This window comes from Schistocerca gregaria, chromosome 3, assembly GCF_023897955.1.
Source record: "Schistocerca gregaria isolate iqSchGreg1 chromosome 3, iqSchGreg1.2, whole genome shotgun sequence".
NCBI classification, from domain to species: Eukaryota; Metazoa; Arthropoda; class Insecta; order Orthoptera; family Acrididae; genus Schistocerca; species Schistocerca gregaria.
In genome coordinates this window covers 766,517,572-766,541,909 of record NC_064922.1, presented here as the reverse complement: position 1 = coordinate 766,541,909, position 24,338 = coordinate 766,517,572, and the positions used below count along the sequence as shown (strand labels likewise).

The following is a 24,338-nucleotide window of genomic DNA, read 5'->3' as shown; positions in this document are numbered from 1 at the left end:
TCCGATTCAATACTTCCTCATTAGTTATGTGATCTACCAATCATATCTTCAGCATTCTTCTGTAGCACCACATTTCGAAAGCTTCTATTCTCTTCTTGTCCAAACTATTTATCGTCCATGTTTCACTTCCATACATGGCTACACTCCATACAAATACTTTCAGAAATGACTTCCTGACACTTAAATCTATACTCGATGTTAACAAATTTCTCTCTTCAGAAACGCTTTCCTTGCCATTGCCAGTCTACATTTTATATCATCTCTACTTCGACCATCATCACTTATTTTACTCCCCAAATAACAAACCTCCTTTACTACTTTAAGTGTCGCACTTCCTAACCTAATTCCCTCAGCATCACCCGACTTAATTCGACTACATTCCATTATCCTCGTTTTGCTTTTGTTGATGATCATCTTGTCTCCTCCTTTCAAGACACTATCCATTCCAGAATGAGATTTTCACTCTGCAGCGGAGTGTGCGCTGATATGAAACTTCCTGGCAGATTAAAACTGTGTGCCCGACCGAGACTCGAACTCGGGACCTTTGCCTTTTGCGGGCAAGTGCTCTACCAACTGAGCTACCGAAGCACGACTCACGTCCGGTACTCACAGCTTTAGTTCTGCCAGTATCCGTCTCCTACCTTCCAAACTTTACAGAAGCTCTTCTGCGAACCATGCAGAACTAGCACTCCTGAAAGAAAGGATATTGCGGAGACATGGCTTAGCCACAGCCTGGGGGATGTTTCCAGAATGAGATTTTCACTCTGCAGCGGAGTGTGCGCTGATATGAAACTTCCTGGCAGATTAAAACTGTGTGCCCGACCGAGACTCGAACTCGGGACCTTTGCCTTTCGCGGGCAAGTGCTCTACCAACTGAGCTACCGAAGCACGACTCACGTCCGGTACTCACAGCTTTAGTTCTGCCAGTATCCGTCTCCTACCTTCCAAACTTTACAGAAGCTCTTCTGCGAACCATGCAGAACTAGCACTCCTGAAAGAAAGGATATTGCGGAGACATGGCTTAGCCACAGCCTGGGGGATGTTTCCAGAATGAGATTTTCACTCTGCAGCGGAGTGTGCGCTGATATGAAACTTCCTGGCAGATTAAAACTGTGTGCCCGACCGAGACTCGAACTCGGGACCTTTGCCTTTCGCGGGCAAGTGCTCTACCAACTGAGCTACCGAAGCACGACTCACGTCCGGTACTCACAGCTTTAGTTCTGCCAGTATCCGTCTCCTACCTTCCAAACTTTACAGAAGCTCTTCTGCGAACCATGCAGAACTAGCACTCCTGAAAGAAAGGATATTGCGGAGACATGGCTTAGCCACAGCCTGGGGGATGTTTCCAGAATGAGATTTTCACTCTGCAGCGGAGTGTGCGCTGATATGAAACTTCCTGGCAGATTAAAACTGTGTGCCCGACCGAGACTCGAACTCGGGACCTTTGCCTTTCGCGGGCAAGTGCTCTACCAAACTTTACAGAAGCTCTTCTGCGAACCATGCAGAACTAGCACTCCTGAAAGAAAGGATATTGCGGAGACATGGCTTAGCCACAGCCTGGGGGATGTTTCCAGAATGAGATTTTCACTCTGCAGCGGAGTGTGCGCTGATATGAAACTTCCTGGCAGATTAAAACTGTGTGCCCGACCGAGACTCGAACTCGGGACCTTTGCCTTTCGCGGGCAAGTGCTCTACCAACTGAGCTACCGAAGCACGACTCACGTCCGGTACTCACAGCTTTAGTTCTGCCAGTATCCGTCTCCTACCTTCCAAACTTTACAGAAGCTCTTCTGCGAACCATGCAGAACTAGCACTCCTGAAAGAAAGGATATTGCGGAGACATGGCTTAGCCACAGCCTGGGGGATGTTTCCAGAATGAGATTTTCACTCTGCAGCGGAGTGTGCGCTGATATGAAACTTCCTGGCAGATTAAAACTGTGTGCCCGACCGAGACTCGAACTCGGGACCTTTGCCTTTCACGGGCAAGTGCTCTACCAACTGAGCTACCGAAGCACGACTCACGTCCGGTACTCACAGTTTTAATCTGCCAGGAAGTTTCATATCAGCGCACACTCCGCTGCAGAGTGAAAATCTCATTCTGGAAACATCCCCCAGGCTGTGGCTAAGCCATGTCTCCGCAATATCCTTTCTTTCAGGAGTGCTAGTTCTGCATGGTTCGCAGAAGAGCTTCTGTAAAGTTTGGAAGGTAGGAGACGGATACTGGCAGAACTAAAGCTGTGAGTACCGGAGGTGAGTCGTGCTTCGGTAGCTCAGTTGGTAGAGCACTTGCCCGTGAAAGGCAAAGGTCCCGAGTTCGAGTCTCGGTCGGGCACACAGTTTTAATCTGCCAGGAAGTTTCATATCAGCGCACACTCCGCTGCAGAGTGAAAATCTCATTCTGGAAACATCCCCCAGGCTGTGGCTAAGCCATGTCTCCGCAATATCCTTTCTTTCAGGAGTGCTAGTTCTGCATGGTTCGCAGAAGAGCTTCTGTAAAGTTTGGAAGGTAGGAGACGGATACTGGCAGAACTAAAGCTGTGAGTACCGGACGTGAGTCGTGCTTCGGTAGCTCAGTTGGTAGAGCACTTGCCCGCGAAAGGCAAGGGTCCCGAGTTCGAGTCTCGGTCGGGCACACAGTTTTAATCTGCCAGGAAGTTTCATATCAGCGCACACTCCGCTGCAGAGTGAAAATCTCATTCTGGAAACATCCCCCAGGCTGTGGCTAAGCCATGTCTCCGCAATATCCTTTCTTTCAGGAGTGCTAGTTCTGCATGGTTCGCAGAAGAGCTTCTGTAAAGTTTGGAAGGTAGGAGACGGATACTGGTAGAACTAAAGCTGTGAGTACCGGACGTGAGTCGTGCTTCGGTAGCTCAGTTGGTAGAGCACTTGCCCGCGAAAGGCAAAGGTCCCGAGTTCGAGTCTCGGTCGGGCACACAGTTTTAATCTGCCAGGAAGTTTCATATCAGCGCACACTCCGCTGCAGAGTGAAAATCTCATTCTGGAAACATCCCCCAGGCTGTGGCTAAGCCATGTCTCCGCAATATCCTTTCTTTCAGGAGTGCTAGTTCTGCATGGTTCGCAGAAGAGCTTCTGTAAAGTTTGGAAGGTAGGAGACGGATACTGGCAGAACTAAAGCTGTGAGTACCGGACGTGAGTCGTGCTTCGGTAGCTCAGTTGGTAGAGCACTTGCCCGCGAAAGGCAAGGGTCCCGAGTTCGAGTCTCGGTCGGGCACACAGTTTTAATCTGCCAGGAAGTTTCACTATCCATTCCGTTCAACTGCTCTTCCAAGTCCTTTGCTGTCTCTGACAGAAGTACGATGTCATCGGCGAACCTCAAGGTTTTTATTTCTTTTCCAAGGTCTATAATACCTACTCCGAATTTTTCTTTTGCTTCCTTCACTGCTTGCTCAATATACAGATTGAATAACATCGGGGAGAGACTACAGCCTTGTCTCACTCCCTTCCCAACCACTGCTTCCCTGTCATGTCCTTCGACTCTTATAACTGCCATCTGGTTTCTGTACAAATTGTTAATAGCCTTTCGCTCCCTGCATTTTACCTCTGCCACCTTCAGAATTTGAAAGAGAGTATGCCAGTCAACATTGTCAAAAGCTTTCTCTAAGTCTACAAATGCCAGAAACGTAGGTTTGCCCTTCCTTAATATAGCTTCTAAGATAAGTCGTAGCGTCAGTATTGCCTCGCGTGTTCCAACATTTCTACGGAATCCAAACTGATCTTCTCCGAGGTCGGCTTCTACTACTTTTTCCATTCGTCTGTAAAGAATTCGTGTTAGTGTTTTGCAGTTATGACTTATTAAACTGATAGTTCGGTAATTTTTACATTAGTCAACACCTGCTTTCTTTGGGATTGGAATTATTATATTCTTCTTGAAGTCTGAGGGTATTTCGCCTGTCTCATACATCATGCTCACCAGATGGTAGAATTTTGTCAGGACTGGCTCTCCCAAGGCCGTCAGTAGTTCCAATGGAATGTTGTCTACTCCGGGGGCCTTGTTTCGACTCAGGTCTTTCAGTCCTCTGTCAAACTCTTCACGCAGTATCGTATCTCCCATTTCATCTTCATCTACATCCTCTTCCAATTCCATAATATTGTCCTCAAGTAAATCGCCCTTGTATAGACCCTCTCTATACTCCTTCCACCTTTGTGCTTTCTCTTCTTTGCTTATAACTGGGTTTCCATCTGACCTCTTGATGTTCATACAAGTGGTTCTCTTATCTCCAAAGGTCTCTTTAATTTTCCTGTAGGCAGTATCTATCTTACCCCTAGTGAGATAAGCCTCTACATCCTTATATTTCTCCTCTAGCCATCCCTGCTTAGCAATTTTGCACTTCCTGTCGATCTCATTTTTGAGACATTTGTATTCCTTTTTGCCTGCTTCATTTACTGCATTTTTATATTTTTCCTTTCATCAATTAAATTCAATATTTCTTCTGTTACCCAAGGATTTCTACTAGCGCTCGCCTTTTTACCTACTTGATCCTCTGCTGCCTTCACTACTTCATCCCTCAAAGCTACCCATTCTTCTTCTATTGTATTTCTTTCCCCCATTCCTGTCAATTGCTCCCTTATGCTCTTCTTGAAAATCCGTACAACCTCTGCTTCCTGTATTTTATCCAGGTCCTATCTCCTTAAATTCCCACCTTTTTGCAGTTTCTTCAGTTTTAATCTACAGGTCATAACCAATAAATCGTGGTTAGAGTCCACATCTTCCCCTGAAAATGTCTTACAATTTAAAACTTGGTTCTCAAATCTCTGTCTTACCATTATATAATCTATCTAATACCTTTTAGTATCTCCAGGATTCTTCCATGTATATGAACCAAGCGTTAGCTATGATTTAGTCATACTCTGTGCAACATTCTACGAGGCGGCTTCCTCTTTCATTTCTTTGCCCCAGTCCATATTCACCTACTATGTTTCCTTCTCTCCCTTTTCCTAATACCGAATTCCAGTCACCCATGACTACTACAGTAGTACAAGTTTATATGCCAACTAGCTCTGCAGATGACGAAGAAATTGAAGAAATGTATGATCAAATAAAAGAAATTATTCAGATAGTAAAGGGTGACGAAATTTTAATAGTCATGGTTGATTTGAATTCGATAGTAGGCAAAGGAAGAGAAGGAAAGCCGGCCGGTGTGGCCTAGCGGTTCAAGGCGCTTCAGTCTGGAACCGTGAAACCGCTACGGTCGCAGGTTCGAATCCTGCCTAGGGCATAGATGTGTGTGATGTCCTTAGGTTATTTAGGTTTAAGAAGTTCTAAGCTCTAGGTGACTGATGACCTCAGGTGTTAACTCCCATGGTGCTTAGAGCCATTTGAACCATTTTGAAGAGAAAGAAAAGTAGTAGGTGAATATGGAATATGGATAAGGAATGAAAGAGGAAGCCACCTGATAGAATTTTGCACAGCTCATAACGTAATCATAGCTAACACTTCGTTCAAGAATAATGAAAGATGGTTGTATACATGGAAGAGGCCTCGAGACAATAAAAGGTTTCATATTATATGAGGGTGAGTCAAATGAAAACATAAAATATTTTTTAAAATATTATTTATTGTGCAGAAGTGGTACAAAGCTGTATCACTTTTCAACATAATCTCCCCCACGCTCAATGCAAGTCCTCCAGCGCTTACAATGTGCATAAATTCCTTTAGAAAGAGACTCTTTTGTTAGTCCGCGCAACCACTCATGCACCGCGTGGCGTACCTCTTCATCAGAACGGAACTTCTTTCCTCCCATTGAGTCTTTGGGTGGTCTAGACATGAAAATCACTTGGAGCATGGTCTGGTGAGTATAGTGGATGAGGAAGACACTCAAAATGCAGCTCTACGATTGTGGTAGTGTGGGGCCTTGCATCGTCATGTTTCCAAAGGGCACTTGCTGACAGCAATCCATGTCGCTTTGATTTGATTGCAGGCCGCAAATGATTTTTTAGGAGATCTGTTTATGATTCACTGGTGACAGTGGTCCTTCTGTGCATGTAATGCTCCAAAATGACGCCTTTTCGTCCCAAAAGAGAGTCAGCATAACCTTACCTGCTGATGGTTCTGTTCGAAATTTCTTTGATTTAGGTGATGAGGAATGGCTCCACTCCTTGCTCGCTCTCTTTGTTTCCGGTTGGTGGAAGTGAATCCAGGATTCGTTCCTAGTAATGGTTCTTGCAAGGAAGCCATCATCTTCTCGTTCAAAGCACCGAAGAAGTTCTTCACAAGCATCAACACGTCGTTTCCTGATTTCAGGAGTCTGCTGCCGTGACACCCATCTTGTACACACTTTGTGAAACTGGAGCTCATCATGTACAATGTGACCCATGGCTAATCTGTAAACAAGCTGTAACGTCATTCAGTGTCACTCGGCGGTTTTCCTTCACTATGGCTTCAACTGCTGCAATGTTATGTGCAGTTACAACTCGTTTTGCCTGACCTGGACGATGAGCATCTTCCACTGAAGTCACACCATTTGCTAACTTCCTACTCCATTCGTAGACTTGCTGCTGTGACAAACATGCATCACTGTATTGAACCTTTATTCGTCGATAAATTTCAATAGGTTTCGCACCTTCACTAAGAAAAAACTGAATAACAGAACGCTATTCTTCCCTGGTGCAAGTCGCAGGTGGGGCGGCCATCTTTATACTGCGACGGTATGTGTACATCTGCACTATGCTGCCATCTAGAGGCCATTCCGCATGTTGTTTGTAGCACGCTTACCAACTTACAGGATAACGGCGCGAAATTTCGATTTGTTATTACAAATTAAAGGTTTTCATTTGACTCACCCTCATATAATGGTAAGACAGAGATTTAGGACCAAGGTTTTAAATTGTAAGACATTTTAGTGGGCAGATGAGAACTCTGACCACAGTTTATTAATTATGAACTGTAGATTCAAACTGAAGAAACTGCAAAAAAGTGGGAATTTAAGAAGATGGGACCTGGATAAATTGAAAGAATCAGAGGTTGTAGAGAGTTTCAGAGAGAGCATAAGGGAGCGATTGACAAGAACGGAGGAAAGAAATACAGCAGAAGAAGAATGGGTGGCTTTGAGAGATGAAATAGTGAAGGCGGCAGCAGAGGATCAAGTAGATAAAAAGACAACGACTAGTAGAAATTCTTGGGTCACAGAAGAAATACTGAATCTAATTGATGAAAGAAGAAAATATAAAAACGCAGTAAATGAAACAGGCAAAAAGAAATATAAACTTCTCAAAAATAAGATCAACATGAAGTGCAAAATGGCTAAGCAGGGATGGCTAGAGGACAATGGGGCATATATCACTAGGGGTAAGATACTGCCTACAGGAAAATGAAAGATACCTTTGGAGAAAAGAGAACCACTTGCATGAATATCAAGAGCTCAGATGGAAACTCAGTTCCAAGCGAAGAAGAGAAAGCAGAAAGGTGGAAGGAATATATAGAGGGTCAATACGGAGCGCTGTACTTGAAGTTAATGTTACGGAAATGGAAGAGGACGCACATGAAGATTAAATGGGAGATATGATACTGCGTGAAGAGTTTGAAAAAGAACCTCAGACTTCAAGAAGATTATGATGATTCCAATAAAAAAAACAGGTGTTCACAGATGTGAAAATTAGCGTACTATCAGTTTAATAAGTCACGGCAACAAAATACTAACACGAGTTCTTTACTGACGAATGGAAAAGCTGGTAGAAGCCGACCTTGGGGAAAATCAGTTTAGATTCTGTAGAATTGTCGAAACACGTGAGGCAATACTTATCCCAGAAGATAGATTAAGGAAAGGAAAACCTACGTTTCTAGCATTTGAAGACTGAGAGAAAGCTTTTGACAATGTTGACTGGAATACTCTCAAATTCTGAAGGTGGCAAGGGTCAAATACAGCTAGCGAAAGGCTATTTACAATTTGTACAGAAACCAGATTGCAGTTATAAGAGTCGAGGGGCATGAAAGGGAAGCAGTGGTTAGGAAGAGAGTGAGACGGGTTTGTAGCCTATCCCAGATGTTATTCAATCTGTATATTGAGCACGCAGTAAAGGAAACAAAAGAAAAATTCGGAGTAAGAACTAAAGTCCATGGAGAAGAAATAAAAACTTTGAGGTTCGCCGATGACATTGTAATTCTGTCAGAGACAGCAAAGGACGATGAAGAGCAACTGAACGGAATGGACATTGTCTTGAAAGTAGGATATAAGATGAACATCAACAAAAGCAAAACGTGGATAATGGAATGTAGTCGAATTGAAGCGGGTGATGCTGAGGTAATCAGATTAGGAAATGAGACACTTACAGTAGTAGATGAGTTTTGTTATTTGTCCACAAAATAACTGATGATGGTCGAAGTAGAGGGGACATAAAATGTAGACTGACAATGGCAAGGGAAGCGTTTCTGAAGAAGAGAAATTTGTTAACATCGAGAATAGATTTAAGTGTCAGGAAGTAGTTTCTGGAAGTATTTGTATGGAGTGTAACCATGTATGGAAGTGAAACATGGACGATAAACAGATAGACAAGAAGAGAATAGAAACTTGCGAAATTTGGTGCTATGGAAGAATGCTGAAGATTAGGTGGGTAGACCACATAACTAATGACGAATTGTGGAGAAGAGAAATTTGTGGCACAACTGGACTAGAAGAAGGGATCGGTTGGTAGGATATGTTCTGAGGCATCAAGGGATCAGCAGTTTAGTATTGGAGGGCAGCGTGCAGGGTAAAAATCGCAGAGGGAGACCAAGAATGAATACACTAAGCAGATTCAGAAGGATGTAGGTGGTAGTAGGTACTGGGAGATGAAGAAGCTTGCACAGTATATAGTAGCATGGAGAGCTGCATCAAACCAGTCTCTGGACTGATGACTGCAACAACAACAGCTAGGATAAAATTTTTCTTTTTTAAACATACCTTTGCCAAACAAAAAATAATTTTTGTTCATAAAATTTGCATTGATTTGAAATTTTGCGTTATTACAGAAAATGGGTAAAGCAATCAGCGCTGTTTTGGAAACAATACCGACAGAAACGAGCGAAAAACAATTGGAGTAAGAACTGGTACAGCATTGTTTGGACAATAATGTACCTATTGCATGTAGAGTGTCCTATACGTGTACATGCAATGAGAAAGACTTGGCCTATATGGTACGAACACTTGTTCATCTTCAATGATGTGAAAAAACATCTCGGCTATTGGCCAAGTGCTCAGAGCTCTTAAGGTACCATATGCGTTTTAGACCCCATGTATACTGGACACTTTTTCTTGTTTTCATCCATAATACCACCTATAAAAGTTCCTACCCTACAGTCTTAGCAACAACAGTACCCGTACATGCTTTCCACTGTCATAGGTATCAGAATGACTTTCATTTATTACTTTCGTTACCCGAAATTGATACATTTATCCTTCGCCACCATCCATAAAGGTTTGGAACATCATCACGGAATGCCCCAAGAAGAACTTGAAATGACGTGTGACGTGACTGACGTTTGTGAGGGTACTTTTATTGGTATATCTGTGCTGCCTCTCGACCGTTTCCATCTGCTTGGTCGTACAAAAACACCATCTCTACATGTTTCCGACACGAATACCGGACCATTCTGCTGCTTACAGTACGCTGCGTCCATCACACAACCTAGAAAACCAAGGAACACACAGCACGTGGTCAAGGGAACGGTCACGCATCAGCGTCATCTACCATCACAATGATGTATTTTCCGGACACATGTTCATAGAACCTTTTTCCCTCCGTCCCTGCAGTTTGTCCATTGTATCAATGTCCAAACTCTATGCAGACATATAAAGGTGCCAGAGCCTATGACCTCGACGCTCAGTAGCGTCGTTGGATGACGTTACCGGACACGGGTTCGTCTCCTCAGTTTGTTGCTTAAGACATCTTCTACATGCCCTCGAAGTTTGTCGGTGTAGTTTTGAAACACATATTGTCAAAACGTATATTAGAGAAAAGCGTAAAAATTTGAAATAAATCGGTCAAGTGCTTTTAGAGACTTTTGGTAACAATGATAATCCCTTTATGTATTAAATATATATTTAGTCATTACATACATTGAAAATTATATAGCGTATGGTCCGTCCCAATGCTCATTAGAGTGTCACGTAAAAATTAGAATTAAATCTGTGAAGAACGTTTCGAGACATTTGGTAACAACTTTTCCCCGTTACGTATTACATATTTATTTATAAATTATAAACATTCAAAATAAAGGTATATAAAATGCGGGTGTATTTGTTTGAATCTGTGTGTCAAAATTTGGACGACCTATTACTTTTCGAATTTTGCTAGCACAAACATACGCAAGCTGAAATTTTGCATATAAAGATTAAGCATGTGCTGACTGTTGCAGCACAACGACCCGGCGTCAACATCTTGGACTACACGCCGTTATCCTCTCTCGGTACTATGGTCTTGGCTTTCGACGGCATGGCCTTGTTTCTGGTTTTGGTCTGTTCTGATAATCTACCTTAGCACTCTACTTACTGTTTCGACTGCCTGCCTGCGGATTCACCACTTCAGTTCGTGATTTCCACAGCGTCGCAGCTGTAAGCATTCTAGTATTTGTACCGAAACGGATAGAAACAACTCAGTATCATGCGGAGTTCCAAGCTGCTTTTGAACTTCCGTTTCCCGAAAAAATCTGACAATCGGTTGCTTGGAGCAGGTGCAGTGCGTGCTGGTGGGCACTTCAGACGTACGTCCCTTTTTTGCAGTCAGATTTGGTCATCGATGACGGAATACCGCTACGGTTTGCAGGTTGCACAACCTCGGACACATGGTGGAAAAATATCTGCGTGCTGGTGTTTCGATCTTGGTATGGGGAGACCATAAATTAAGCTTCACTTCTTCAGCGGTGACGAATAACGTTAAGCCATGAAGGGCACAGTAGAGGAACTTCCACGAGATGTGCAACATTTTAGGTGTGCAATCTGCTCGCATTACTTCTTCGCGGACCGTAATACCTGTCACGATAGGGTGCTCTGGACGACTGTGAATTCCGGGTAGCTCTCACAACAGCACATTTGCAAGTTCTGTGTTTACGCCGCTTTGGTACGTATCTGGTGGACAGTTATCAGTGTGGACCGGATGTTGATAACACACGCCTACGTGCAGTGCCAGCGTGCTGGCTGGCGCAGATCGCGTTACAGCGGTGGTCTTCATACTCAGTCACTTTTTCTCCCTGCAGCTCGAATCATACAGTGATAAGCAATAGCTGGCAAATTTTTGTGCTGCATGTCTCGTTCATGTTGTTAATGTTGGGGGTTACAGCCCGAATACTAGACTGGTGCTGTTCTCAATGCAACTCATTTCTGTGTAACCCTCTTCACCACCGAATAACTACTGCAACCTACATACTTCTGAATCTGCTTACTGAATTCATTTCTTAGCCTCCCTGTACAATTTTCATCCCCCCCCCCCCCCCCAACTCACTTCCCTCCAATACTGAACTCGTGATCCTTCAATGTCTCAGACTGCGTCCAATCATTTCTCATTTCTTTTCGTCAAAACTTCCCCCCCCCCCCCTCCCAATTCTACTAACTCCTCATCAATTAAGCCATCTACCGATCGAATCTTCAGCATTTATAAACCATCTTACAGCAGCGTCACCTGGCACCTGGCAAGGAATGACAGCTACTCAGACACACGCACGGTGTATGTAGTATCAGTGAGTGTGCTGTCTGTGTGAGGAATGGGGATCGCGCACTATCGTCTGAGTTTGACAAGGTCCACAGGCTCTCTACGAGCATTTCTGAAACTGTACGACTTGTTGGGCTTTCGAGAAGTGCTCTGATGAGTGTCTTCAAATGTGGCCAAATAAAGGTAAAACCACGCCCAGATGTCGTGGGATTGGGCCGCCACCCCTCTTCCCAGATGTCGAAAGTCGTAGGCTGGGCAGACTGGTGTTAAGGGACGGGCGACGAACTGTGGCGGAACTAACATCAGACTTTAATGCTGGACAGAGTACAAGTGTTTCTGAACACATAGTGCACCGAACACGCCTACCGAAGGGCCTCCTATGCCGACGACCGATGCATGTACCAATGTTAACACCATGAAATAGGCCACTACGACTGAAAGCGGCACGTCACTATTGGCATTGGACGTTGACACAGTGGCAGAGCACTCCAGGTCTAATGAATCCCGATACCTTCTTCATCATGCCGACTGGTGGGAGGCGGGAGAGGGGCGGGGGTTTGCGGAACATTCACGTGAGTATCCATAGGTCCAGTGGAGCTCGTGTAAGGCACAATGACGGCCAAGGAGAATCGTGCACTCAATGCAGATCGCCGGCCGGTGTGGCCGAGCTGTTCGTTGTAGCCTTTCGGCACGCTAGCGGCACGGACGTCTTGTTTACGTCCTCGCCGCACAGCTCCCTCGCGGAGTTGTTTACGTGATACTGCCGTCCTTAAAAAAAAAATTGTGTGAAATCCTATGGAACTTAACTGCTGTCATCAGTCCCTAAGCTTACACACTACTTAACCTAAATGATCCTGAGGACAAACACACACACCCATGCCCGAGGGAAGACTCGAATATCCGCCGGGATCAGCCGCACAGTCCATGACTGAAGCGCCCCAGACCGCTCGGCTAATCCCGCGTGGCCTGCCATCTTAGCGCGCTATATTTCCTTCGACAGAGAATGGCTTATGCCCACAGAAAATCGACAGTGAAGATTAGCTTTGCAGCTGAATATGCCAGACCAAAAGCACTGGAAATCGGACAGTTCATCAGAGATGAAGTCAAGATTGATAGCAACGATCTTGTTGGCATCCACCTGTCTATAGTGAGCAGTGTGGTATACGTGAAATTGGTTAACGAGGACATATGTGACAAAATTCGAATTCAACTCGAAGTGCTCTTAAGTTCCGTCACTCTGATGGACGTATCAGTGATGTAACTGTGGAATATGCGGGACTTGGACTGCGGACGATAGGTATATTTGAACTCCCTTTCGAGGTGTCTTCAGAGGTAGTCGTATCTGCATTCCGCCCATATGGAAAGGTGATTAGTCATACGGCTGAAAAGTGGGTTCAGTTCTCTACATACCGGTTCTCAATGGAGTACGACAGATCCGACAGAGCTAACCAAACACGTACCGTCCTACTTATATATTGGTGGCTGCCGTGCAATTATTATTCATGGTGGCCAGCCGGTTCTTCATGGTGTGGGTTCCTGTAGTCATGTCCTAGTTCATGAACCACGGGCAACGTATGAGTGGCCAAGTAAGTGGTCCTGACAGTCGGGATACCAGTTACTTTGGAAGAAGGCTGGGCATCTCGGACATATTCTGAGTCGTGGTCACCTTTGTGCTCATACGGCAAAGACGACCAAATCCACCGGTTAGTCCCTCAACCGGTAGGGGTAAAACCCAATGGGACTCGGGGCAAGTAAGGCTAGCAACCTGCTTTCCCGGTACTTTAAATATGATGCTGGCAACAATCAGAGCAAAATGCCTCGGACCTTTGGAGGTGACGGAGTCCCACCTCTAACTGACAAACCAGGGACTCCTAAGATATGGGTTGGCAAACAAATGGTAATGAGATGGGAAGCTATTAATATCAATGGGGGCTACTCAGGGAAGAAGGTAGAGCTGGCAGAGGCTGCAAGTAAGATGGGGCTGAACGTTATAGCTGTTAGTGACATTCGGGTAAGGGGTGAGAAAGAAGAGAAAGTGGGAGAATACAAGGTCTAACTGTCAGGAGTCCAAGCAGGAATAGCACAATGGGGCGTAGGGCTTTACATCAGGAAAGAAATGGAACCCGGCGTAGTTGCAATAAGGCATGTAAACGAACGACTGATGTGGATAGATTTGACAGTGTCTGGCAAGAAAATTAGGATTGTGTCAGTATATTCGCATTGTGAAGGTACAGATCAAGATAAGATGGATAGTTTTTATGAGGCACTCAGTGATGTAGTTGTTAGAGTAAAGGAAAAGGACAGTGTTCTGCTCATGGGTGATTTTAATGCCAGGATTGGAAATCGAACAGAAGGGTATGAAAAGGTTATAGGTAAATTTGGAGAGGATATGGAGGCCAACAGGAACGGGAAAAAACTCCAGGATTTTTGTGCCAGTATGGGCTTAGTAATCACAAACTCCTTTTTTAAACATAAGAACATTCACCGGTATACTTGGGAACGCAGGGGAACCAGATCTGCCATTGACTATATAATAACAGATCAGGAATTCAGGAAGGCTGTGAGGGACACACGTGTATTCAGGGGATTCTTTGATAACACTGATCATAATATTATCTGCAGTGAAATTGGGATTGTGAGACCGAAAGTGCAGGAGGTCAGGTCCATATGTAGGAGGATAAGAGTGGAGAAACTTCAGGATAAGGAAATCAGGCACAAGTACATGACAGCGATCTCAGAAAGGTACCAGTTAGTTGAACGTAGACAATTACAGTCATTGGAAAAGGAATGTACAAGGTACAGAAACACAGTACTAGAAGTGGCTAAAGAATGTCTTGGAACAGTAATGTGTAAAGGTAGGATGAAGCAAACAGCTTGGTGGAATGACACAGTCAAGGAAACCTGTAAAAGGAAAAAGAAGGCGTATCAAAAATGGCTACATACTAGAACTCAGGTAGACAGAGAAAGTTATGTTGAAGAAAGAAACAAAGCCAAACAGATAATTGCAGCATCCAAGAAGAAATCTTGGGAAGACTTTGGAAACAGATTGGAGACTATGGGTCAAGCTGCTGGAAAACCATTCTGGAGTGTAATTAGCAGTCTTCGAAAGGGAGGTAAGAAGGAAATGACAAGTATTTTGGACAGGTCAGGAAAACTGCTGGCGAATACTGTGGATGCCTTGGGCAGATGGAGGGAATAGTTTGAAGAGTTGGTCAATGTAGGTGAAAATACGATCAGTAATATTTCAGATTGCGAGGTAGAATGGGATAGGAATGATGATGGAAATAGGATCACATTTGAGGAAGTGGAGAAAATGGTCAATAGATTGCAGTGCAATAAAGCAGCTGGAGTGGATGAAATTAAGTCAGAACTCATCAAATACAGTGGAATGTCAGGTCTTAAATGGCTACACAGGATAATTGAAATGGCCTGGGAGTCGGGACAGGTTCCATCAGACTGGACCAAAGCAGTAATCTCATCAATCTTTAAACATGGCAACAGAAAAGATTGTAACAACTACAGAGGTATCTCTTTAATCAGCGTTGTGGGTAAAATCTTCTCAGGTATTGTTGAAAGGAAAGTGCGAGTATTAGTTGAGGACCAATTGGATGAAAATCAGTGTGGGTTTAGGCCTCTTAGAGGTTGTCAGGACCAGATCTTTAGCTTACGGCAAATAATGGAGAAGTGTTATGAGTGGAACAGGGAATTGTATCTATGCTTTATAGATGTAGAAAAGGCGTATGACCGGGTTTCTAGGAGGAAGTTATTGTCTGTTCTACGAGATTATGGAATAGGAGGCAAACTTTTGCAAGCAATTAAAGGTCTTTACATGGATAGTCAAGCAGCAGTTAGAGTTGACGGTAAATTGAGTTCATGGTTCAGAGTAGTTTCAGGGGTAAGACAAGGCTGCAACCTGTCTCCACTATTGTTCATATTATTTATGGATCATATATTGAAAAAATAGACTGGCTGGGTGAGATTAAGATATGTGAAGACAAAATAAGCAGTCTTGCATATGCAGATGACATAGTTGTGATGGCAGATTCAATTGAAAGTTTGCAAAGTAATATTTCAGAGCTAAATCAGAAATGTAAGGACTATGGTATGAAGATTAGCATCTCCAAAGCGAAAGTAATGACAGTGGGAAAGAAATATAAACGGATTGAGTGCCAAATAGGACGAACAAAGTTAGAACAGATGGACGATTTCAAATACTTAGGATGCATATTCTCACAGGATGGCAACATAGTGAAAGAACTGGAAGCAAGGTGTAGCAAAGCCAATGCAGTGAGCGCTCAGCTACGATCTACTCTCTTCTGCAAGAAGGAAGTCAGTACCAAGACTAAGTTATCTGTGCACCGTTCAATCTTTCGACCAACTTTGTTGTATGGGAGCGAAAGCTGGGTGGATTCAGGTTACCTTATCAACAAGGTTGAGGTTACGGATATGAAAGTAGCTAGGATGATTGCAGGTGCTAGTAGATGGGAACAATAGCAGGAGGTTGTCCACAATGAGGAAATCAAAGAAAAACTGGGAATGAACTCCATAGATGTAGCAGTCAGGGCGAACAGGCTTAGATGGTGGGGTCATGTTACACGCATGGGAGAAGCAAGGTTACCCAAGAGACTCATGGGTTCAGCAGTAGAGGGTAGGAGGAGTCGGGGCAAACCACGGAGAAGATAACTGGAAACGGTTAAGAATGATATTGAAGTAATAGGTTTAACATCAGAAGAAGCACCAATGTTAGCACTGAATAGGGGAACATGGAGGAATTTTATAAGGGGGCTATGCTCCAGATTGAACTCTGAAAGGCATAACCAGTCTTAAATGATGATGATGATGATGATGATGATGATGATGATGGCCAGCCGAAGACATGCTCGGGATGTGGCAGCAACGCAGAATAACACAGTTACCGCCAGGGAAGGTGCCGGCCGCGACCGCTCCGATGACGCTACCGCTGACGTTTGTCGAAATTCTCCATAACTACCCCCGACCACGATCACCACCGGTTCCTACTACTGCCACATCGTCGTCTCCAGTAATGCATCAGGCTGTAGCGGAAGGACCGGAGCCTTTGCCTCTTCCTCCCGACAGGTGCATTGGTGAGCAGTCTCTGGGACAGGGGACAGCCCTTGACTCCATGGTTGTGCCTGCCGAGGATTTTGTGCCAGAACATCCAGATCCCCAGGCGTCTTCGGACACTGAAGATCACGTGCGCAAGCAACATCAGCCGAAGTGACGTCGGAAACGCCGGATCGTCCCGTCTGACACCTGCAGGACGCAGTCTCAAGACGATGAGGACCACAGCTATCAAGATGTATCCCCAATGAACGGTTCCGTGGGGGAAGCACCAGTCTCTACCCTATCGGAGGTACAACCATCTTTGCATGCACCAGACGATGTACCTATGTCGTTGAACAGCAGCCGAGCCAGCACCCCTCTTTCGCCGTCGACGTTACGCCGCCTTCGGACTCCACAGGTACTCCACCGGACGCACACCAACCACGCACCTTTGCGTGGTCTGACGATGTAGACGACGAAACACCCACCGCTGAGACAACAGCTAATGCTGCTGCTCCAACTGAATGCTAATCGACAGGGTTGCTGGATGGGGATGTGCAACCTACTGGGACAACATTCCTGTTCGCTGCTGCTCTTCGTGCCTCCATGAGCGTCTCAGTAGTCCAAATTCCACGCCAAGATTACAGGATTGGCTCCATAAATGTCAACACCATTGGCATCCCTGTCAAACTAAAATTGCTCCATTAAATACCGAGGGCGTCGGACCTCGATGTTGCCCTTTTGCAGGAAATTTGCCTGGCGACGTTCCCTAATATCTATGTCTATGTGTCCTACCTTACCCCGTGTGCCGACGGAGGCAATGGGACAGCTATTCTTTTAAAGGAAGGCATTGAGGTAGACGACGTGATTTACCTACCATCGGCTAGCGGTTGCTGTGACTTTCCACGGTGTTCGAGTCATCAATGTTTATGCTCCCTCGGGCACGGCCAAACGACGGGAACGATCGCGATTCTATTCAGAACAGGTCGCTCCTTTGTTTGTAGGCCACTATGATCATATTATTCTTGGCGACGACTTCAGTTGTGTGTTATCCCAGAAGGACCAACATCCCCATTTCACCACCTGCCAGGAGCTCAAGCTGCTCGTGCGCGAACTGAACCTCGCCGATACATGTGACCACGTGCATGGTGATCAGCGTGGGTATACGTACGTCACCAGCCATTCAGCAAGTCGTGTTGACCGTGTCTACGTTTCCCAAGGACTCTTAACTGCCACGCTCGACGCTGAGTTATGGCCTACCGCCTTTTCCGACCATATCGCCTACATTTGCACTGTTTCGCTCCAGAGGCAGAAGGTGTAGAAGCTGAATGTCGCCCAGCTCAAGGATCTGTAATACAGGCAGGTCGTAGAAACGACGTGGAACAACTGCGTGAGACGCCTTCCAGCGTATCCTTCAACACTACGGTGGTGGCTCGACTGCACCAAGCCTGCTTTACGTCGTTCGATGATGAATTATGGTCGCGTAAAAATGCTGTGGCAACGACATGCCATAGAATACTATTTCACAATTCTCTGGGAACTCTCAAACCATGCCCCCTTTGTTCAACGACAGGTTGAAATTCAACTATTAAGGCGAAGGTAATTTCTCTTATGTGTCACCGCCTTGAAGGCACAATAGTACGCGCAAGATGTCACGATTGTGTACTAAGAGAGCCCCCGTCCATGCATCATATTATCCAAGAGAAGTAGCGGTGTCGGAGAAAGCCGATCAACGTCTTCGACATGCCTGATGGTCGTCGATTGACGTCCGAGAATGACATCCTAAAAGCCTTTGTGGATCACTGCAACCAGTTCTATGCAGCAGAGGACCAGAACATAGCGGTAACGACAGATGTCTCCCGTTCCTTAACGGGTACCCTGGATGAGGCACCTGCGGAGATTCTCACAGCCACAGTTACGTCTGATGACGTAGCCGATGCTCTTCATAAGGGTGCGGCGAATAAAGCCCCAGGGCCAGATGGGTTCCCGGTGGGGTTTTACCGCACATTCCACGACATCATGGGCTCACGCTGGACTGCGATGTATGAAGAACTGATGAACCCTCACCTTGCTTATCCCGGTCCCCAAGCCAACGGGAGGTCGGGGAGATGAGCTTTATCGGCCGTTGACCATGTTAAATTGCGATTTCAAGATTTTTACCCTTCTTCTTGCCGCTCGACTTTGGGGCGCCATTCCTCAAATCATCTCTCTTGATCAGACGTGTTTTGATGGTGACAGTAACATTCAGCGGCTACCGTGACGTCATAGCACTGGCCACGACCTGCAGCCGTCGTGGTGCCTTAGTGACAGTGGACTTCTACCGCACCTTTGATAGAGTGAATCATGCCTTTCTAGAAAAGTACTCAGACGGATGGCCTTTCCCCACAGGCTTATACACATCGTCTTGCCGCTCCTCCGAGGTGCCACGTCGCGAGTGCTGGTCAATGGCCGTGTGACGGGCCCTATTAATGTCATGCGATCGGTCCGTCAAGGCTGTCCGCTGTCGATGCTGCTTTTTTCCATCGCCCTTGAACCACTGTTACACGGTTTGAGGAACCGGCTCACAGGGATAACAATGGTGCTCAGAACCATTTGAACAATTTTTTTTTTTTTTTGGTTGCAGATCACGTACACCCCTTCATGGCGATTATGTTGCTTGACAGCAGTGGCATTTTTCAATAAACTAATGCGCTGTGTCCTTGGCCAGGAGTATGATGGAGTGATTCGAGGAACACCGTGGTGAATTCCAAGTGATGTACTGGCCCCTCAACTCGCCATATGCGAACCCGATTGAAAACGGCTGGCATGTGACTGGACGTGACCTTAGGGCTCACCGTCTCCCTCCCAGGAATTAATGGGAATTAGGTGATTTTTGTCCGCAGATGTGGTGCCAGTCCTCCCCAGTGACATGCAAATGTCTCAATGCTTCCGAGGTATGGTATCCGTGCCAAAGGTGGACACACCGGCTAATTAGATAGGCTTTCATAACGTCCTTGCTGATTAGTGTATATCCTCTCTGCTTCAGCCATCAGACTTATTCTGATGGCCAAATAGCAAATGTCGTCCACTAAGGTTAGTGTCTCGTTTTATAATCTAATTCCCTCAGCATCACCTCATCCTACATGCTCCTTTCAAGACGATGTCCATTTCGTTCAACAAACTTCTACGTCCTTTGCTGTCTCTGACTGAATGACAGTTTCATCGACAAACCTTAAAGGCTTTATTTTCGTAATTCTTGCGGCAATTTTTTATTTGTATTTGTTTATTTACTTTCTTTTAGCAATCGGGGGAGAGAGAAGCAAAGATCTGTGAACGTAAGTGCATTGAGGAGTGATGAAGAGTGAGAGAGTGAGTTGGAGTAAAAAGGTGAGGGGTAAGAAGCGAAACGGTTTTCTTGGGGGGGGGGGGGGGGGCGGAGCAGAGTGAGAGAGGGTGAAAAATTGAGAATGATGTTTTCTTTTTCGTGTGATTTCTTCAATTATTAAATATAGTGTCTGGTTTCCAACACGTATTTAGTCATTGAACAACTGTTTATCTTGTTTTAACAATTTGTGTATAAGGAAAGTTTCTTAGATAGGAAGAGGTGTCTGTATTTACTAGTTCTTGTGATGTTCATAACTCTTTCAATAGTGTTTGGTCTTTGGTATTCCTGTTGAAGATGGTCTGCAAAAGTTGAATGGTTTGTACTCTATTTACATGCTCTCATGTGTTCTTTATATCTTGTGTCAAATGTCTTGCCTGTCATCCCGAAGCATGTTTTCTTACAGCCTGCAAATGAGCTCATTGATACCAAACTCTTGGTGTCTGTCTGGTTTTGGTTTCAGATTTTCGATGTGCTTTTATATTGAGTTGTTCGTTTTGTAAGCAATGTTTTCGGCTCGTTTTTTAATATGTTTCCTGTTTTTTATGGTTGTGCAAGGTTGTATGTGTTGATGTTGTTTTGTTAATTCTTTTTATTACTCATATACTCATTTTTTTGTTTTGTCTGTCTACTGGTGTTCCTTTGTTTCCATATTAATTGTGTTTATTTTATAGTGCTCAGCACTTTTTTGTTGTTTGGGGGGATCGTCTTCAGCTTATTTAACAAGTATCTGGTTGCGACCTGTTTCTGATTCTGCTCTTGGTATGAGGTTGCATTTAAGACAGTGTCACTTGTTGTGAGCTTTTTGTATATGTCAAATGTGTGTTTGTGATTGTCTTTTCTTACACTGACGTCTAGAAGGCTGTCCCTTGCCTTTTCCTCCAACTCAATCTCCATCACATTACAACGCTCTTATATCCACTCATCTTTGCTTGTTCCACACTCAACTATTCCCAAGAAAACATTCATCGCCATTCCTCCATTACTATCACACAGCATGTAAATACACAGTAACACAATTAAATACAATAACACACATACAGTGACCTGCAGAGAAAGAAAAAATGTAGATCAAAGAAAAACTAATGGCAATGCCCTCACCACTATGTAACACAAGACACGCTTAGAAGTATACAAATAAACAGCCAACAGTGGTGTACAAAATTGTTCTGTGTTAAATGTAAAAAATGTATAGTTCTGCAAAGCAGCCTAAAATCTGGCACTATTATCAGTGCCTAACGAAGAAAGAAACCGAAGACGTGCTAGCAGACAGCATTTTCTGAAGTAGGCGTAAAAGCATCCAGAAATTACCGTAAGTAAAATCCAACTATTTGTTAACGAACAGTTTTTCGTTCCAGAAAACAAAGCAAATTGTAGGTATCTTTGATTACATACTACTGATGATGCTTTACTTCAATAAATCGAAATGTGTCTGGTGAGAAAAAAACACATTTGTTGTGGTTGTAGGGAAAGAAATGGAAAAAAAGGGTTACCTGAGAATACGGCTCTGGGAGTAGCAGTGAGAGAGGAGAACGACTTCGGCAATAAATTTCAGATGCCAATCGCGAATACTCTGTTCACGAGAATAGGAAGTATGCTTGGAGGAGACCCGGAGACACGAGAATGTCTCAGCTGGATTACGTCATGGTCAGACAGATTCTGAAGTCAGATATTGGTTTGTTAGGCGAAGCCAGGAGAAGATACAGATTCAGCTTAAAATTTGGCAATGATGAAGAGTAGGCTGAACTTTAAGAGACTAGTCATGAAGAACTAGTGTGCAAAGAAATGGGATACCGAAATCCTAAGGGATGCAGAGATATGCTTCAAGTTCTCTGAAGCTGTAGGTGCTATGATTATGAACAATTCATTACGCAGTTCAGTTGAAGAGGAGTGGACATCACGGAAAAGGGCAATCACAGAAGATGGAAAGAAAAACTTAGATACTAGGAACGTAACTGCAAAGAAACCATGGGTAACAGAAGAAATACTTCACTTTCCCGACAAAAGAAGAAAGTGCGGAAGTGTTCACAGAAATTCAGGAAGATGAAATGGCTACAAGACAAATGTGAAGAAATCGAGAAAGAAATGATATGAAGAAGGACTGAGTCAGCATATAGAAAAATCAAAACAACATTCGATGAAATTAAAAGCAAGGATGCTAAGATGAAGAGTGCAACCTTAAATACAGAGGAGACAGCGGGTAGGTGGAAAAGAGTACAGTGAAGGCCTCCAAGAGGCGAGGATGCATCAGAATTTAAAAGAGCTGTGGACGATTTTTTTTACGATTTTAGAAGAAACCTGATAGGTCGCGAAAAATAATCACTGGGTGCTAATGCAACTTCTTTATTTTCATAACGCATTTCGGACGTTGCACACCATCAGGTGACCTGCTAAATTAATAACACGTTTTTATAATACAGCTGTGAGCATATGCAGAATCGTATTTGTACAGGCGCAATGGGTCTTAACGAAATTAGAAATACTTTTTACAGAGATATGTAGTCTCTACCACAGTGCAGAGTGAGTACAACGCTGTGACAAGGAGGTATTAGGACTTAAAATACCCGAAATTACTGTATTCGTATCGGAACAGAAATACTCGTATGAAATGACAATCTAGTAGACGAATGAATGTAGCAGCTATCATCATCGCATAGCTTACCTCGCTTATACAAGATGGCGTGCGGTTGGTGGCGGTGCAGAGCGACAGTACATCACTTTTCGTAAGATTTATTTTGCAATATGAACAGATATTTATATTAATTTTAAAGTGGTGGGTGTTAATTCGTGGCAGCATATAGGCAAAACAAAAATAATTTAAGGCATTTAGTAAAAGACAAAAAATTAAAGAAAGAAGGTGAAACCTATGCATAAAATCTTATTTTGACCGTATGTGTGCATTACAAACAATACGTAAAATAGTAGATCTGAACTAGAGAAACATGCGTAAGAGAAATTAAGCCAGCAGCTCATTAAAAGCGCTTAAAAACCATTGTCTATTAACTGTTCATTGATTACGTTATCTTGGTTAGTACGACGATAAGCATACATTGCAAGATTTTTAAATACTTCCAAATCCTCCTCCCTTTTGGTTCCAAGTGTGGAACTTTTAAACTTTCAATTGGAGCTAACTGGTGGCCATTTTCTGTCAAGTGACATCGCAAAGTGTAGTCATTACTTGCATACATGTGCTCCCTGAGTCTTGTTTTAAGGTCCCTTCCCGTTTACTCTATGTAATTATTATCTCAGGACCCACATCTAGTTCTATAAACGCATGCATGACTGAATCTATTTAATTTTACATCCAAATTATGGGGTAGAAAAGTTGCAGGTTTTTCTCTATACGGAAACGAACCTGCACTTTAGCCTTCCTAAAGGTGTCATTAATGTTGTAGCACTAGGGGCCAAATTATGATATGGAAATGTGGGGGATCTTGTATTTAAATATTTTATCAAAAATCTTTTCATGCAAATCTCGAACAGTTTTCTCTGAAACCCCGTTAGCTAAACAAACCTTTGCTGTCGTATTAATTTCTTTATTAACTGTAGCGCTGTCCAGTCCTAACTTTGCAGCCTGATAGAATATCAGAAAGAAGTAACAGACAGTATTTTTTGATAAGCCGTTAGCTCAGTTTCTCTTTAATATGTTTCACTAATACAAATGTACTATTTTCTGCTTTATTTGTAACGTAGAAATAGGGTCAAATATGTAAAGTTAGTTTGTAACTTTGATATCATGCATAAGTTTCGCCTTGTTTCTTTAATTTTTTTATCTTTTACCATTTGCCTTGAACGCTTCTTTTTGTCTTTATGTTGCCATGAAACACCAACCACTTTAAAATTAATATAAATATTTGTTCATATTGCAAAATAAATCTTACGAAAAACTGATGTACTGTTGCCTTGCACCGCCACCAACCACATGCCATCTAGTATATGCGAGTTAAGACATGCTCTGCTGAGAGCTGCCCCATTCATTAGATTGTCATGTCATATGAGTATTTCTGTTCTGATGCGAACACTGTAACTTCACTTATTTTACGTTCAAACATTTCCTTGTCACAGCATTGTTCTAATTCTGTATTATGGTAAGGATTACGTATTTCTGCAAAAAATATATCTAATTTTAGTTAAAATCCATTGTGCCTGTACAAATACGATTCTACATGTTTTCACATCTGTAATGTAAAAATGTATTGTTAACGGGCCACCCATCAACCGCATTATGAAAATAGCGAAGTTACCGTCAAGTGACTACATTTGGTGACGTATC

At 43.8% G+C, this 24,338-nt stretch overlaps 3 non-coding genes across 3 annotated transcripts; 1 reads left to right on the top strand and 2 right to left on the bottom strand.

Annotated features, from left to right (window-relative positions):
* Nucleotides 1–514: 514 nt before the first annotated feature.
* Nucleotides 515–589, bottom strand: Trnal-caa (transfer RNA leucine (anticodon CAA)). The gene has a single exon. It is a non-coding gene; the product is annotated as a tRNA-Leu (tRNA).
* Nucleotides 590–1,939: 1,350 nt separating this feature from the next.
* On the bottom strand, nucleotides 1,940–2,014 carry Trnas-uga (transfer RNA serine (anticodon UGA)). The gene has a single exon. It is a non-coding gene; the product is annotated as a tRNA-Ser (tRNA).
* A 244-nt stretch (nucleotides 2,015–2,258) lies between these two features.
* Nucleotides 2,259–2,333, top strand: Trnas-uga (transfer RNA serine (anticodon UGA)). The gene has a single exon. It is a non-coding gene; the product is annotated as a tRNA-Ser (tRNA).
* The last annotated feature ends 22,005 nt before the right edge of the window (nucleotides 2,334–24,338 follow it).